This window comes from Arvicanthis niloticus, chromosome 10, assembly GCF_011762505.2.
Source record: "Arvicanthis niloticus isolate mArvNil1 chromosome 10, mArvNil1.pat.X, whole genome shotgun sequence".
Taxonomy (NCBI): domain Eukaryota; kingdom Metazoa; phylum Chordata; class Mammalia; order Rodentia; family Muridae; genus Arvicanthis; species Arvicanthis niloticus.
This window is the reverse complement of record NC_047667.1, coordinates 7,178,911-7,193,806: the sequence shown is the minus strand read 5'-3', so window position 1 is coordinate 7,193,806 and position 14,896 is coordinate 7,178,911.

The following is a 14,896-nucleotide window of genomic DNA, read 5'->3' as shown; positions in this document are numbered from 1 at the left end:
GACAGAATGATTCCAGAGACTCACTGGATATCTATCTTGGCCTACTCTGTGAGTTCTAGCATAGTAATAGGATGTATAAAAACAATAGCAATTAAAACATCAAGGTGAGAAATATTAAAGAATGTCCTCTGGCCTCTATAGGTACAAATGTGAACATCCACACATATACATATGAATATGTACCTGACATAGACAATCACGCACACACACACACAAACACACAAACATACCACACACAAATGTAACTTTAATTATTAGCTCTAAAATGTTCTGGACTTGAGAATAAGATTAAAAATAAGAAATTAATTTACATTAATTTAGTAACTGTAAAAACAGTTACTAAATTCAAAGCCCGTGTACATTATTGGTAAAGTTCATGTCATTGTCATGACTTGACTGACATATCTATCTCCTTGGCACTTAGAGCCTCCTGTTGTAAAAGTTATTTAATGTCAATTGGAGGTTTCTACTCCACCTTTGATCATTCAGTTTCTGGATAAAAGACACACTTTTATTATTATAATAAGCCTTAATCAGCACTAGAGCTGGGCAGATATCTAACCTCTAAGCAATTAGAATCTATTTCCCTATTAATAATCCCAAATTATAATTTGCCATGTTCCATCTAGTCTACTCTTAACTTGAGTTGGCCAACTCTCACTGACTCATTTTTATGACTTGCCTAAATTATGGCATTTTCCTCTCCCCTCCATTTCCCTTTTCTCCTTATAGTCCTCTTACCCCAAGCCCAGGAATTCCAAGCTCTGTCTAATTAAATCTTCCTAGTATAGGCTTTAGGCATCTGTATTCACCAATCATGGAAAACTTAAGGGGCAAAGTCCTATAGAGTCACTTAGGTGTACTTGTAGATTCTCTTGTCCTTGTGGGTAACCAGTCCTGGGGCCTGTATTTAGGATTACAATACATATGCAAAGACTAAACCTCAACAACCTTCCTCCATCTCTAAGGCAGTAGGGACTGGATTAATAAGATGAATTCATCTCTGCTTCTCACATCTCTGGTGCCTCTTCTGCTTATCTTTCCAGTTTTTCACAGCTCCTGGATTTGATTGGATCATGAAAATGATCCATATCAATTTTCCTATCCAATCAGTTGATGTGGGTCAATTGATCAATGGGTCCCTTTAGGGAGGAATTTTTATCATCTCTAAAGTAAAATATCAGTCATGGCATCAGACAATAGCTACTTTATGGGTTCCTAATTCTGTTCCAACATACAGTTGATCAAATGGGGATACAATATTTAATCTGAAGTTTTTGATTATATTTTGTCAGTTATATTTTTGCTGTTATAAATACTCAAACAGTTCAGCTTTCTAAAGCGGGCCAGTGAGATAGTGTGATGGCTGTGTTTCCTTACTTGACACACCAGCATAGAATGAACCTCAATTAGATAATTGCCTCCTTTGAATGGCCTGTGGAACATTTTCTTGGTTGCTAATTGATGCAGGAGTGCCCAGGCCATTGTGGGTATGTACATTCATAGGCAGGCAGGTTTGAGCTACATAAAAAATCTAACTAAACAAGCTGGATAAAGCAAGCCATTAAGGTACATTTATTCATTGCTTCTATTTCAAGCTCTTGCTGCAAGTTCCTACTTTAGCATCCTTCCTTAGATAATGTACTGTAGAAGGTAAGATGTTAGAAACCCTTGTGGTGCAGGTTGCTTTTGATCATGGGGTTTATCACAGTACTAGAAATTTAGCTAGGACAAATGGCTCATTGTTAATGGTGCTTACTGTTAATCCTGATGACCTGAGTTCCATATGCACAAATAAGTGAGGCATAGAATATATTTTCTAACACATTGTGAGAGGTAAGCTTTGCTTTGGCTCACCGTTTTGGAGATTTCAGGACATGACAAATTCATCCCACTGATTTAGAGTTGTGTCACGGCAGTAGATATCCACAGGAAGGCATGGCACAGAGGATATCATAGGAGCCTAGAGCCATGAGGGACAAGAAGGAAGTGACCAGAGTAAAATTATTATCTTTATGGTCACTTTCTCAGTGAGCCAATGTTAATTAGATCCCAGATCCTCTGATATGTCACCTCCTTATTGAATCAAACCAAGGGTGTTTTCTTGATCACATTTGCCTGTGGGGAACACTCCCTATGCAAACAATTGCATATTTCAATGATATTATTGTCAACTCTTTTTGACAATTTTTATTAGCACATGCTTTTTATATATTAACATATTATCAAGGTTCATTATGACCTTTGTGCACATGTATATAATGTATTTTGATCATATTTAGCCTCATTCCAACTCATCTTCCTGCTGCTACTGTGAATGCCTTCTCAACTAGTTCTCCTTTTACTAACATGTCTGTGCGAGTGTGTGTGTGTGTGTGTGTGTGTGTTTGAGAGAGAGAGAGAGAGAGAGAGAGAAAAGGAGAGAGATCTGAATTGTATTGATATTACTTACAAAAACATGGTTAAGGGTTTATTTTACAGATGCATGTCTAATATACCAATAACACCACCAAGAGAATATCATCCCTTTCTTTAGCAGCTATTAAATGCATATAAATCTCCAGGGAAGGGCAAAGCATCATGATCTTCTCCCTCTTCCATGATGAAATGTCAATGGGCTCAACTGTGTACAAATCTCATGTAGATGATCATAGGTGTTGTGAGTTCATGAGGGCAATGGCTATGTGAAGCCTGTTTCACAGCATGATCACTCCTTTCTCTGGATCTTACAGTCTTTCCTTCCATTTCTGTATTCATTAATTGATTTTGTTTTTTTTTTCATTTAAATTAAGATGTTACATGTCTGTGTTAGAAAAATATTTAAATATAGATTTTTTTCAGTTTGTCAGCAGAATTTATCTTTAATAAATGATTACACAAACACATTATTGACATTTTAACTTGAATATAATGCATGTTTTCTGACTACATTCTAGTTTTCTTCCTTCAGATCCAACATACTTAGCTAGGCTTGCTTGTTGGTGGTACACTAATGGTTTGTCACAAACTGATAAGCAGTGGGCTACAACAGAGCAAATTTAATGACATCTGTGTTCAGAGCCCTAGGTATCTGTGTCTGTTTCTAAAACCATAATGAGATGGTATCTCTATGTATAATGAAATGAGTCTAAGCTTGATAATAAGATGCTTCGTTGGCACTTTAATAAGATGACTTGCAGGGAGTATGTAATTAGCCTCTTAACTCAATGTATGTGATGAAGGGCTTGACAAGGAATGTAATTAATGTGGGGGTTGGAAGAGTGAAAGCTATGTAGGACTGGAATGCAAAGAAATGTTCCAGGAGAGTGCTTGGCACTATAGTGATTTAAGTTCTGTACAAAAGAGAGTTGGACAGACAGTAGCATTTCCATGAGGACAGATAGGTGGTAAGGCCTCACCATAGTGAGTAGCTCCACATTAAAAATATTGGCATAATTTATATGTGAAGCTTTGCACATGGGATGTAGGCTAGCATTCACATGCTATTATTCTGGGGGCAACCTCAAAGAAGTCACTCACATTCTCTCTTTATCTGTAGTCTCAGGACCTCAATTCTATTTATACTAGAGTATCACTGGAAGAACTAAAATGTCTGTCTAGGGAAAAAAAAATTTAAAGTATTGCTCAACATATACCTGGCTGCCTCATAAGTGTCAGGTCTTTCTTATGATATTTCAATTACAGAAGACTGGTGCTAACTTTAATTGTATGAAAACTCTCTAAAGATAAAAAGTGCTTAACTGCATCTACATCTTCATGAAAAGGCAATACAACATTGGTCATTCCTTCTTCCATGATTGGTTGTTGATGGGCTCAGTTGTGTGCAAGTCTCATGTACAAATCTCATGCAGTTGATCACAGGTGTTGTGAATTCATGAGTGCAATGGCTACATGAAGTTGGTGTTTAACAGCCTACCACTCCTTCCTCTGGCTATTACACTCTTTCTAGCCCTTTCTATATTTATTAATTAACTTTGTTTCTCATTTAAATTAAGATATTACATATGTGTGTTTTAAAAAATATTTAAATACAGAGGTTTTGTCAGTTTATCATATGAATGTTTTAGTTGTAAGAGTTGTGTTGTATACCTATCAGCTAGTGCTGGTCACCCCCTATTAGCAGTTCTCAGAATTTTGACCAGTTGCAGCTTTCTATAGTTGTTTCCATGTGCTGCTAAAAGAAGTTTATTTGATGAGAGATGAGAGCTACACTTATCTCTGGGTATATGGATAAGTGTTGAGAATGTGGTTAGAATTTTACTGGTTTAGGATAGTAGCAGTAGTAGGTTCTTTTTAGGGTCCATGACCACACCAACCTAGTTAGGTAGCTTCATAGTGCCAGGCAAGAATTTCTTTCTTTTGAGTAGATCTTAAGTTCAATTTGACAGCTATTAGCTGCTCTCAAGAAGAAAGTACTGCCAGACAGTGGTAGCACACACCTTTAATTTCAACTCTAGAGACAGAGGTGGGATGATCTCTTGAGTTTGAGGTCCGGTTTACAGAAAGAGAGTTCCAGAACAGCAAGGGCTACACAGAGGAACCCTGTCATGGAAAGAAAAGAGGATAAATGCCACTGTTGCACCCTTGAGATATCTTGCCAGGCTGGTGATTATCGTGGTTCATAGACTTGACAGCTAGGTAGGACTATTGATTGTTTTCTCCTTTAGCGGCTTGCATAGTACCTTTGAGTTCTATGAGAGCTTATTCATTTAAAGAGGCCCCTAAGACAGTTCGAGGTCGATCTAAAGCCTCTCCATCCTAAGAATAGGATCATTCTTAAAGGTTCTGGGAAGCAACTAAGGGCAATAACAGTAGTTTATATATTTTGTGATGTCTCTTGGATTCCCCTGTCCAAAAATTCAAATTCAAAAGGAGGTTTCTCATATTTAACACTGAAGCTTTGTTAGATAATCTGTGGCTTTTGGGACTTTTTACCAGCCCAAGTATTATAATATCTATATTAATATAATGATATATATATATATATATATATATATATAATGAAATAATATATTTTTATGTGGCCCTTTTAAACACCCTTTATTCTACTTATCCTTCTTTCATCCTCCTTTCCCTTTATCAGTTAAACCCACACATTTTGCTTTTTCTATTTCTTCACTATACAGTATCAGTGACTCAATACTCCCCTCTTTAGAGATGCTATAATTTTCAGATCTTTCATTTTACTGACAAATCAGCATAATGGTACTAAACAATTTACCTGACCCACTCTTAAGCAACTCAGGGATCTTCCTGTCTCCCCTTCGCCAGCCATGATGGAGTCACAGTTGTGAGGTACCATGCTGGTTTTGTGTAGTGCTGGGAAGGAAATTAAGGATTTTGTATACTGAGCCTTTTTACCTGGGCACCAGGGAATTAAACTCAGATTCTCATGCTTGCATGTGAAGTATTTTAATTCCTGAGCTCTCTTCCAGCTCTTGCACTGAAATTTTAATGATGTGTTTTTTGATTGATAGGTGATTTTTTCTTAGTACGCTTCTCTCATTATTTTATCGGCCATTTGCTTCTCATCAAATGTCATAGTAAATTAACAAAGCCACAGGAATTAAATCATGTCCAAGACAACAAAATGCTTTTTAAAGTTAAACTATATTTTGTGTGATTTTTGTAGTTTGTATGCACATTTTTTTTTTTGCCTTTTCTAGGTTGTATTTCATATTTCTTTCTTCCTTTTTGTCACATGGGTGCACACATTTATGTGTACATGTTGATGGAAAGGGGGTTTAGATGTGTGTGTGTGTGTGTGTGTGTGTGTGTGTGTGTGTGTAGAGGTCAGAGATAAACTTCATGTTTCCTTGTCAAACTTTTTTCACTTTCCTTTTAGGACTTTCAATACCAAGGATTTTGTGTAGCTGTGTATAGAACAAGCTAGCCTTGAACTCACAGAGATCCTCCTGCTACTTTCTCCAGAATGCTGGGGTTAAAAGCATGCACCCTCCCCCAGCTTTACTTTATTTTTTGACACAAGGTCACTCACTGAATGCGAAAATCGTAAATCAGGTAGGTCCCTGGTTAGTGGCCTCCTATGATTCATTTGTGTCTACCTCCCCAGCACTGAGATTACAGATGGAGAGTGCCATGCAGGCCTATTTTATGTTTCATATGGGCACTATGAACTCAGGTCCTCCAACTTGTGAGATAAATATTCTACCAATCAATCACCCATACCTCCAGTCCAATATTTCTTTCTTTATTAAATGTAAAGAGAAAGGATGTCACTCTCATGGAACAAAACAGCAAAGCAATAGCTAGACTGATTTGGTGCTGCAAATACAGCGTATGTAGTGGGATTATATCCCCAAGCACTTCACAAGAAACATTTTATAAACCCAAGGGCTCTATGGTGGCCATTAACTCTGTCTCTATGACACAATTTTTAGTTGTCTTCTTTATCTTGTTCTCTAAGTTTGAAATAAGTACTTACAAAAGATGAATTATCTTTTTGAAGGAATCTGTCATATAAGACAGGCTACTGCTCTGAGTTTCTCTTTTAATAAAAAAGTGACAAGGGATAATGTATAATTCACGTTTTCCTAAATTAAGCTGTAATAAAACCTCTCAATCTGAAGAGTTTAATAAAAATCAAAGAAATATTTCCTATTATGTTGTATGACCAAAGACAGTTGCCAAGTGGGGCTCTGATCATCAGAACACCTCTCAAACCCAACCAGATAAAGACACCTTGAACCTTTTATGTCAATTTTTCTATGCCAGAGAGTGCAGAGTGGCAGGAAGTCCCAGGCAAATGAATACCATTACCTGAAAGTAAATGTTCTTCATCTTTTCTCATTTCTGCTTCCCTCTCTCCCTTCTTTCTTTTCTCCTTCCTCCATTCATTCTTCTTCCTTCCCTTCCTCTTCCCTCCCTTCTTTCATTTTTCTGTTTTTCTTTCCTCCTCTCCTCTTTTCTTCCTACCTCCCTGTCCTATTCCCTCCCTCTGTTGCTCACTCCCCACTTTCTTACTTTCTTTTTGATCCCAATCTGGCCCCAAACTTCTTAGCTCAGAATGATCTGAAATTTTTTTTCAGCTTCCACATGTTGCATTTTGGAATTTTTAGCATATGTCACCACACACATCTTATGTAGTACTAGAAATTGAACACAGGGCTTCATGCATTCTAAGCAAACATTCCATCACCTGAGCCACATAATACTCACAATCCATGTACCTATACGGAAGAGCTGTTTTTAAATGAAGACATGTTTAAATCTATTTCACTGTTAGACAGTCCTTAAAGGGGCTCACATTTGGTCTTTATACATGCTTATTTCTCTTCTGCCAAACTCTCTTTTTGACTGTGTGTTCTCAGAGAAAAACCTAATAAAATAGTCACCAGTAACTGATATAAACCCTGTCCTTTTTTCTTAACTTACTGAACAGTCTCCAAATAAATAATCTTGACAAGCAGGTTTTTTTTCCATATTCTACTCACTGTATAAGAATTGTTTGAAAATCTTTCTTAGAGCTTCCTAGAATGACTTGGTTAAAATATCAAAAAACTGGGAGAGAGAACCAGTAGAGACCATATCCAGAGATTAGGCATGGGCCCTGGTTGAGAGATGGGGCCACCCACCTTTCTCAAAATTTTAACCCAGAATTGCTCCTGTCTAAAGGAAATACAGGAACAAAGAGTGGAGCAGAGACTGAAGAAAAGGCCATCCAGAGACTGTCCCACCTGGAGATCCATCACATATGCAGCCACCAAGCCTAGTCACTATTATTGATGGCAGGAAGTGCTTGTTGACAGGATCCTGATATGAGTGTCTTCTGAGAGTCTATGCCAGAGCCTTATCTATAAAAATACAGATGCTTGCAGCCAACCATTGGACTGAGCACTGGGACCCCAATAGAGAAGTTAGGGGAAGGAATAAAGGAGTTGAAGGGGTTTGCAACCCCATAGGAAAAACAATATCGACCAAAGTAACACATTCTTAGTGGATTTTTTTATAATAATTTTGTCATTTTAATTTAATTTATTCTTTTAGAATTTTCTTTCTTTTGGTTAAATGTAAACACTTTAAGCTTGCCATCCTTGATAGTAAGGTAACCTCTCACAACAGCCAACCCCAAATATCACATTTTGGTCTTCTCAAACTGTGGGGCAGTAATATTTATTCTCAATTCAATCAGATTGAGATTCACCAGTGTGGCAGATCTTTGGACTTGTCTTGGAAAGAGTTTCCAGATTAGGTTAATTCAAGTGGAAAGATTTATCCTGTATATATGTAACAGTATTTCATAGACTAGGTTCATGAACAGAAAAAAAAAAGGAATAAATTGAGTTGAGGAGCAACCTTTATCTCTACTTCCTGAATGCTTATGAAACATTGCTAATATCCTCATGTGTTGAGGGCCCTCCTCAATCATTTCTGGGGTTTCAGGAATGGGAGGATTGGATGAGTGTGAAATCAGAGTCTCAGGCAAGGATGCAGGTGCAAGCTTACAGGTGACTCACTGTTCTGAAACTGCTTGCAAACAGCTTTTAGTTTCTCTCTCTCTCTCTCTCTCTCTCTCTCTCTCTCTCTCTCTCTCTCTCTCTCTGATTTTACCTCAGTCTTTTATTGGTTACATAATTCCTTGTTATACAATAATACATAATACATAATCAAACCCATTATTTTTTCCCAAAAAACGCCATGTAACTATTTTACTAGAAAGCACAATGCACAGTCACAATTCAGTGTCTGTAAAAGCAAGTTACATACTAACTTTTAACTCTCAGGAAAAAAAAAAACCACAAAATTGCAGGTCATCTGGGCATAAACTTGTGGTTACAGCATTAACATAAGAATAGAAAGGTGCTAAACAGGTAGCTTGTGTGAATTTTCATAATCATAAATCTAGCTTATTGAACACATCCAAATATCTCTTTCTATAGTGATTTCCAAACTCTTTTCTATATGCAAAACTTCTTATGCAGCTTCCCTCAGTGCTCTTTCACACTCTCAAATTCTCTTACAACTTGTACCCTAATGACTTTAAGCAGGCAATGCCAGGCAACATCAGTGTGTTCCAGTCTTTCCAGGAAAGTCAGTTCACTAATGCAATAGCCTACTTGTGGTGTCTAAATTTTCTACCCATCTTTCATCTTTTTTATTATACTTATATCTTTCCATATCCCCACTAATACTTCTGAGTCAAAATTTCTATTATTCAATATGTTTTCTTGGGGGAGCTATCACCATACTCACTAATCCAGTAAACTCAGGTATTTCTTCCCCTGTCTTTTCTCTTGTATTTTCTATGGAAATCCCTGTCCTTAGTGACCTAAGCCCAGTGTTCTTTTTCCCTAAACTAAGCTAAGTGTACTTTTTCCTAAGTAGTTCAATTCTCTTAACTACTAAACCTTCAGGTTTATCAAAAACATCTTCTGCTTCAAATATTTTCTGGTACAACATAATCATCATGAGTTGGCTAAAATTTCCCAGAGAACAGTTAAGTCTCCACGTCCAGAAGCCCTTGTCCTGATATGCCTGAGTTGGCTGCTTGAATGGCCAGGGCCAGAGCAGTCAGTTTGTTCCTAGTAGACACCAGAGCCATTTGCTTCTCTAGTAATGCCCTCAATCCCTTTCCAAGAATTTTTTTTTACCTGAGTTGCATTTGAAGACAAATATGGTATAGAAAAAGGCCAAACAGACAAGGTTACCAGAAAGAACAACATCATCTCTATACTAGAAAGCCAGAGATGAGTTAACCAGGTTGACTGTGCTCCAGAAGGTGAAACTGTGTCATGTAGCTGCATTAGCAACCATGTTGCACCTGATACTCATGATTCTGTCTAAATATGTTCCAACATACATATTGGATGTGTCCTCAGATTCTGAGCTAAAATACATTCTACCTTTGTTCCTTTGTTGAGATATTTTATTAAAGCTGTGGATAAAATAATGAAGGCACAAATTAAAATTCATTGTACATTAAAAACAAAACAAAGAAGCTACTCATCATTCATTCAGCATTGCTTACCAGTCATTTGGGGAACCACTGTGCTGCTTTCAGTCTAGAGAGTATTTCCAGGTCTCCATACATTATGAAACCACATCCACTTACCATTTGTCTCATGTCATGCACCTCTGCCTTATTTTACACAGCTTAGAATCCTCATACTCATCAACTTCCAGTGACATGCTGGAATTTCTCTTTTCTTTTCTTTTTCTTTTTTAAAGAGTATCAAGATATTTCAATGCCTGTGCAGGTCACGTATGATTATCAGTTCAGGTGTTAATGAAACATGGGTGGTCTCATTTCTTCCAGCTTTTTGCATCTGCTATGAACGCACATGTTCACATACCCTATTTAAGTTTTTACCTTCAATTATTTTGAACATATATGCAAAAGTGGAATTTTTCTTAGCTCATATTTTACCAATGTACATGATAATTTTGTCTCATGTTGTAAATTGCTATACTTTTTATTTTAATATACATTTATATATAATTATTATTTTTCAAAGTATGTTTAAATTTGTCTGCCTGTGGATAGTTACAGATACATGTAAGTACAGTGCCTACAGAAACCAGTAGAGGGCATCACATCCCCTGCAGATGGGGTCACAAGTGTGAGTACTGAGAATGGAACTCAGGACCTCTGCAGTATGCATTCTTAACTACTGAGCCACCTCCAAACTGTATTGTTTTTCTTCGGTGGCATACCATTTTACCTGTTCATTAGAAATGAAAAAGAATCTAAACTCTTTCTTTTTATTGCTGGTGTGTATGTTTTTCCACTTTATGTATACTTCCTGATATTATAATTTAAATACATATCTCCCTTCCTTTTTTTCTCCCTTGAAACCCTTCTATATACATCTTCTAGTTTTTCTTCAAATTCATGCTTCCCCTTTCCACTAACTGTTATATTTTTAAATATAACATAGCAGTATAAATATTTATACTGCTACCTGTATATATGTTTTGTGGGGTGATTTTTTGGCACTAGAAAATCACTGTTGTGGTCTTCTCCAAAATGGCCACTTCTTCCATTTCCTAGCTTTCCGTGGTTGCCTGTAGTTCCAAGTGTAGTGTTTATACCCAGTGGGTTTTTATTTGTTCAGTTTGGATTGTTCATTAGTGTTATTCTTGATCAGTTTACATTTAGGTAGTGAAGTTTTTTACTTTATTGGTGTAGCTTTGATATTATTTATGTAAACAGTGTCATAGCAAGCTCTGTGATTCTTTCCAGCTCTCATAATTGTTTTTTAACTGTCTTTTGCAGTGTTTTATAAACATTATTTGCTGGAATTCTTTGCATATGTAGCCATTGGGACTGGGCTCCAAAACTCTACATTTTCATTAGTTGTGTTCTTTCTGTAGTGAGACGTTTCCTTGATGAGAGGCGAGGACCGTTCTTATATGTAACTATCAGCACACATGTTCATGGATTGGAGTTAGAGGTTATGCTGTTTTAGTAAATTTGTAGCTATAGATTCTCATCCAATAACACTGATTTTGCTAGTACTGGATGGTTAGTTAGGTTTCCAGTATTAAGCTTGGTATCCTTATTAAATATGATTTTTGTCCAATTAAAGAGTTATTTGTTACAAGGAGATATTCGTGCTGTTACTACACATCTAGAATTATTGTTACATGCTGGTATTTGTAGTTTATAAGTATCATAGCTGGGTGGAACTGTTGGTTGCCTCCCTTTTTTCTTACATTCTTCTCTATTTGTATTGTTTTGATATTGAGCACCTGAATAACTATGACCTCATCTCACCATGTAAGATTGACTTGCATTTTCATTTGTTAGTGATTTGATCATCTTTTTATCTTCTTATTTTACACATGTCACAATTACTACCTCCTAGTCTATAGATTATAAATATGCTCTTGATAATGTAAGACCCCCACGAAGTGAGGACCTCACCCAAACCTCAGGAATTCTCGGCCACCCATTAACTCACAAGACACTGAACTTGATGCAATTAACAAAGGGTATATTTGATTCAACACATTGAGGCCACACTTCTAGCCTGTCCTACGCAGAGGCAAGCAATGAAGTATGACCCCCACTTAGAGAAGAGGTAGAGCTTTTAAAGGGAAAAACCGCAACCCAGGGAGACGAGGGGGGAAATCATGATTAAGTATCTATAGAAAACACCTGTCCAGTGTTCAGCTTCCGTGACAGGTTCAAGAAACGGTCATGAGGAAATATCTCATGGAATCAAACTCTATCTAATTTATCTTGTGATCAGTTTTTAGTTCCTGGTACCCATAGCGCTCGGTCATGCTGACCTGAACGCTCAGCTCTGAACTTCTATCTTATCTATTTTGTCTTGTGGATAGTTAATTTCCTGGAGCCCAGAGCGCAGAACAAGCTGATCTGCACTTTTGACTCCATCTGTGGAAAGTTTAAAAATTTTTAACTCTTTCAATTATAATCATTGATTTACAAAAAAATTGCAATTTAGTTGTAATCTAATGTATTTATTTTTTCCTTTTGTTGTATATGTTTCGGTCCTGTCCATGAAATATTAAGGATTTACTCTTATGTTATATAACAAGAGTTTTTAGTCTTAGCTTTAGCATTTATTTATGTCTTCTATTAATTTTCAGTTGACTGTGTATAGTGTCAGGTGAGAAGCTTGTTTCTTTGTGTAACTTTGTCTATTTTCCACAAGACTACACTATGTCCAAAAGACCGAATTTCACAACATCCCTCCATACCTTCCAGTTTTTATACCCGTCTACCTCATCTTCTGTGATGTTTCCTAGGCCTTATGGGATTTGTTTTTATTTTGTTTGTTTGTTTTATCCTAATTTTTATGCCTTTTATTTTCATCTTTAAAGTGAAAAATAGAATTCTCTCATAAAACACACGATGACCACAACTTCCCCTCCCTTCATTCCTCATGGCTCCCCTTCAATTGCCCCCAGATCTACTTCCACTTAGTTTTCTCTCAGGAAGGAGCAGTCCTCCAAGAGACAACCAAACAGGACAAAACAGTATACAATAAGTCAAGGCAAAAGCCCTCATATTGAGGCTAGAAAAGGCAACCCAATAGGAGGTACACTCCCAAGACTCAAATACACACCTGCTCCTATTGTTAGGAGTCCCACAGAAACATCAAACTAAAAACAATAATATATAGACATAGGACCTATTGTAGATCTAAGAAGGCCTCATGCTTGTCATTTCACTCTCTGTGAGCTTAGTTGATTCAGTAGGGTATATTCTCCTGGTATTTTGGTCTTCTGACTACTACAGTCTTTCATTTCCCCCCACCCCCAGTTTCATTTGATTTCCCATGCTCTGAGAAACAGACCCAGTGGAGACCTTCAATTCAGACTCTCTCTTCACATGATGTCTGGCTATGGGTCTTGCCACCAGCTTCCATCTGCTGCCCAAAGAAGCCTCTCTGATGATGACAGGACAAGGCACTAATCAGGGGATAATCAGAAAATAATATCATTAGGAAGCACTTCATTGCTTTATTTTGTGTTTCTTTTAGTTTTGTTTTTGCCTATAGTTCTGATTCTACCCAATGTCTCTAGGGTACCCAGTTTCCAGTTCCTGGCCATCCAGGGAGTGCAGGTAATGATCTTCATTTCATGGAGTGAACCTCACGGTAAACTAACATTTGCTTGACCATGCCCACAAATTCTGTACAAACATTGCCCCAAGAATAGGCAGGACAGATTGTAGGTTGAACATTTTGTGACTGTGTTTGTGTCCATATTTCCCTTTTGGTAGCCTTCAGAATACCGTTCTGTACCAAAGAGATCTGAAAATAGTTGTAAAATATCTATACAGGAAGCAGCTCAACCTCTTTATGTTTAATGGGCTATGGGGATGTTTTCCTCAGAAATAGAGCAATGGTATGAGTTTTCAGAGAGCAACCCTCTGCCATAGGATCACCCTGTGTTGTTTGAACCCTGGTTAGCACTTCAATCAAATGTGACCCTAGCCTACCACTTCAAGCCTTGTCTGGCTACAAAAAAAACTGGCTAGTACAGACTTTGTATCTTCTATTATTAGTAGTCCTCACCGGCATCATCCTCATAGATTCCTATGTTTTTTTTTTTTTTTTTTTTTTTTTTTTTTTTTTTTTTTGAGACAGGGTTTCTCTGTATAGCCCTGGCTGTCTTGGAACTCACTGTGTAGACCAGGCTGGCCTGGAACTCAGAAATCTGCCTGCTTCTGCCTCCCAAGTGCTGGGATTAAAGGCATGCACCACCACCTCCCGGCTATCCTATAAGTTTTTATAGCAGTAGGTTTCCACACCACCACCCAAAGTGTACCTTCATTCCAGCTGTCTCTCTCACACTCTCCCAACAGCCCCTACAACCTGATTTTGTATTGCTTAATTTTGTTGAACCTCTTGAACCTCTTTCTTAGTTGAAACATATGTTTGTGGAGTTCTTAAGAATTCTTATTACAAAAATACAAATCTTCAAGCAGATATAATTGTATTTCTTTCTTTCTAGTGTTTGCTACTGTTATGTTGAATAGAAGAATAAAAATTAAGTATATTACCTTGTTACCAACATTTTAGAAGGCACTATCTTTAGCATTCCTAAAATCCATTACTGCCTATTTGTGTTTGACATTTATCATTGTGAAAATAATGTAAATTTGTAAATTTGTTTGAAATGTACAGAGATTCTTCATTTTCTCCAGCCTGAAGGCTCAGAATTTCATCAGATAGCATCTTAATCTACTGGCTTTTTTACATTTTTGATTGAAAGTTAGCTGAAATTTACTTTTATTGTTCTGTTACTATATAACTTAATGCTGGAATATGGTATTTGAGGCAATATGAATCTGTGTTCCTGTGCCATTGTCAGTTATATGTGCCTCGAGAAAAAAACTATCCATTACTTCCATCAACTGGAAACTGTGTTTGGGTATGATATCTAATATTTACATCTGATC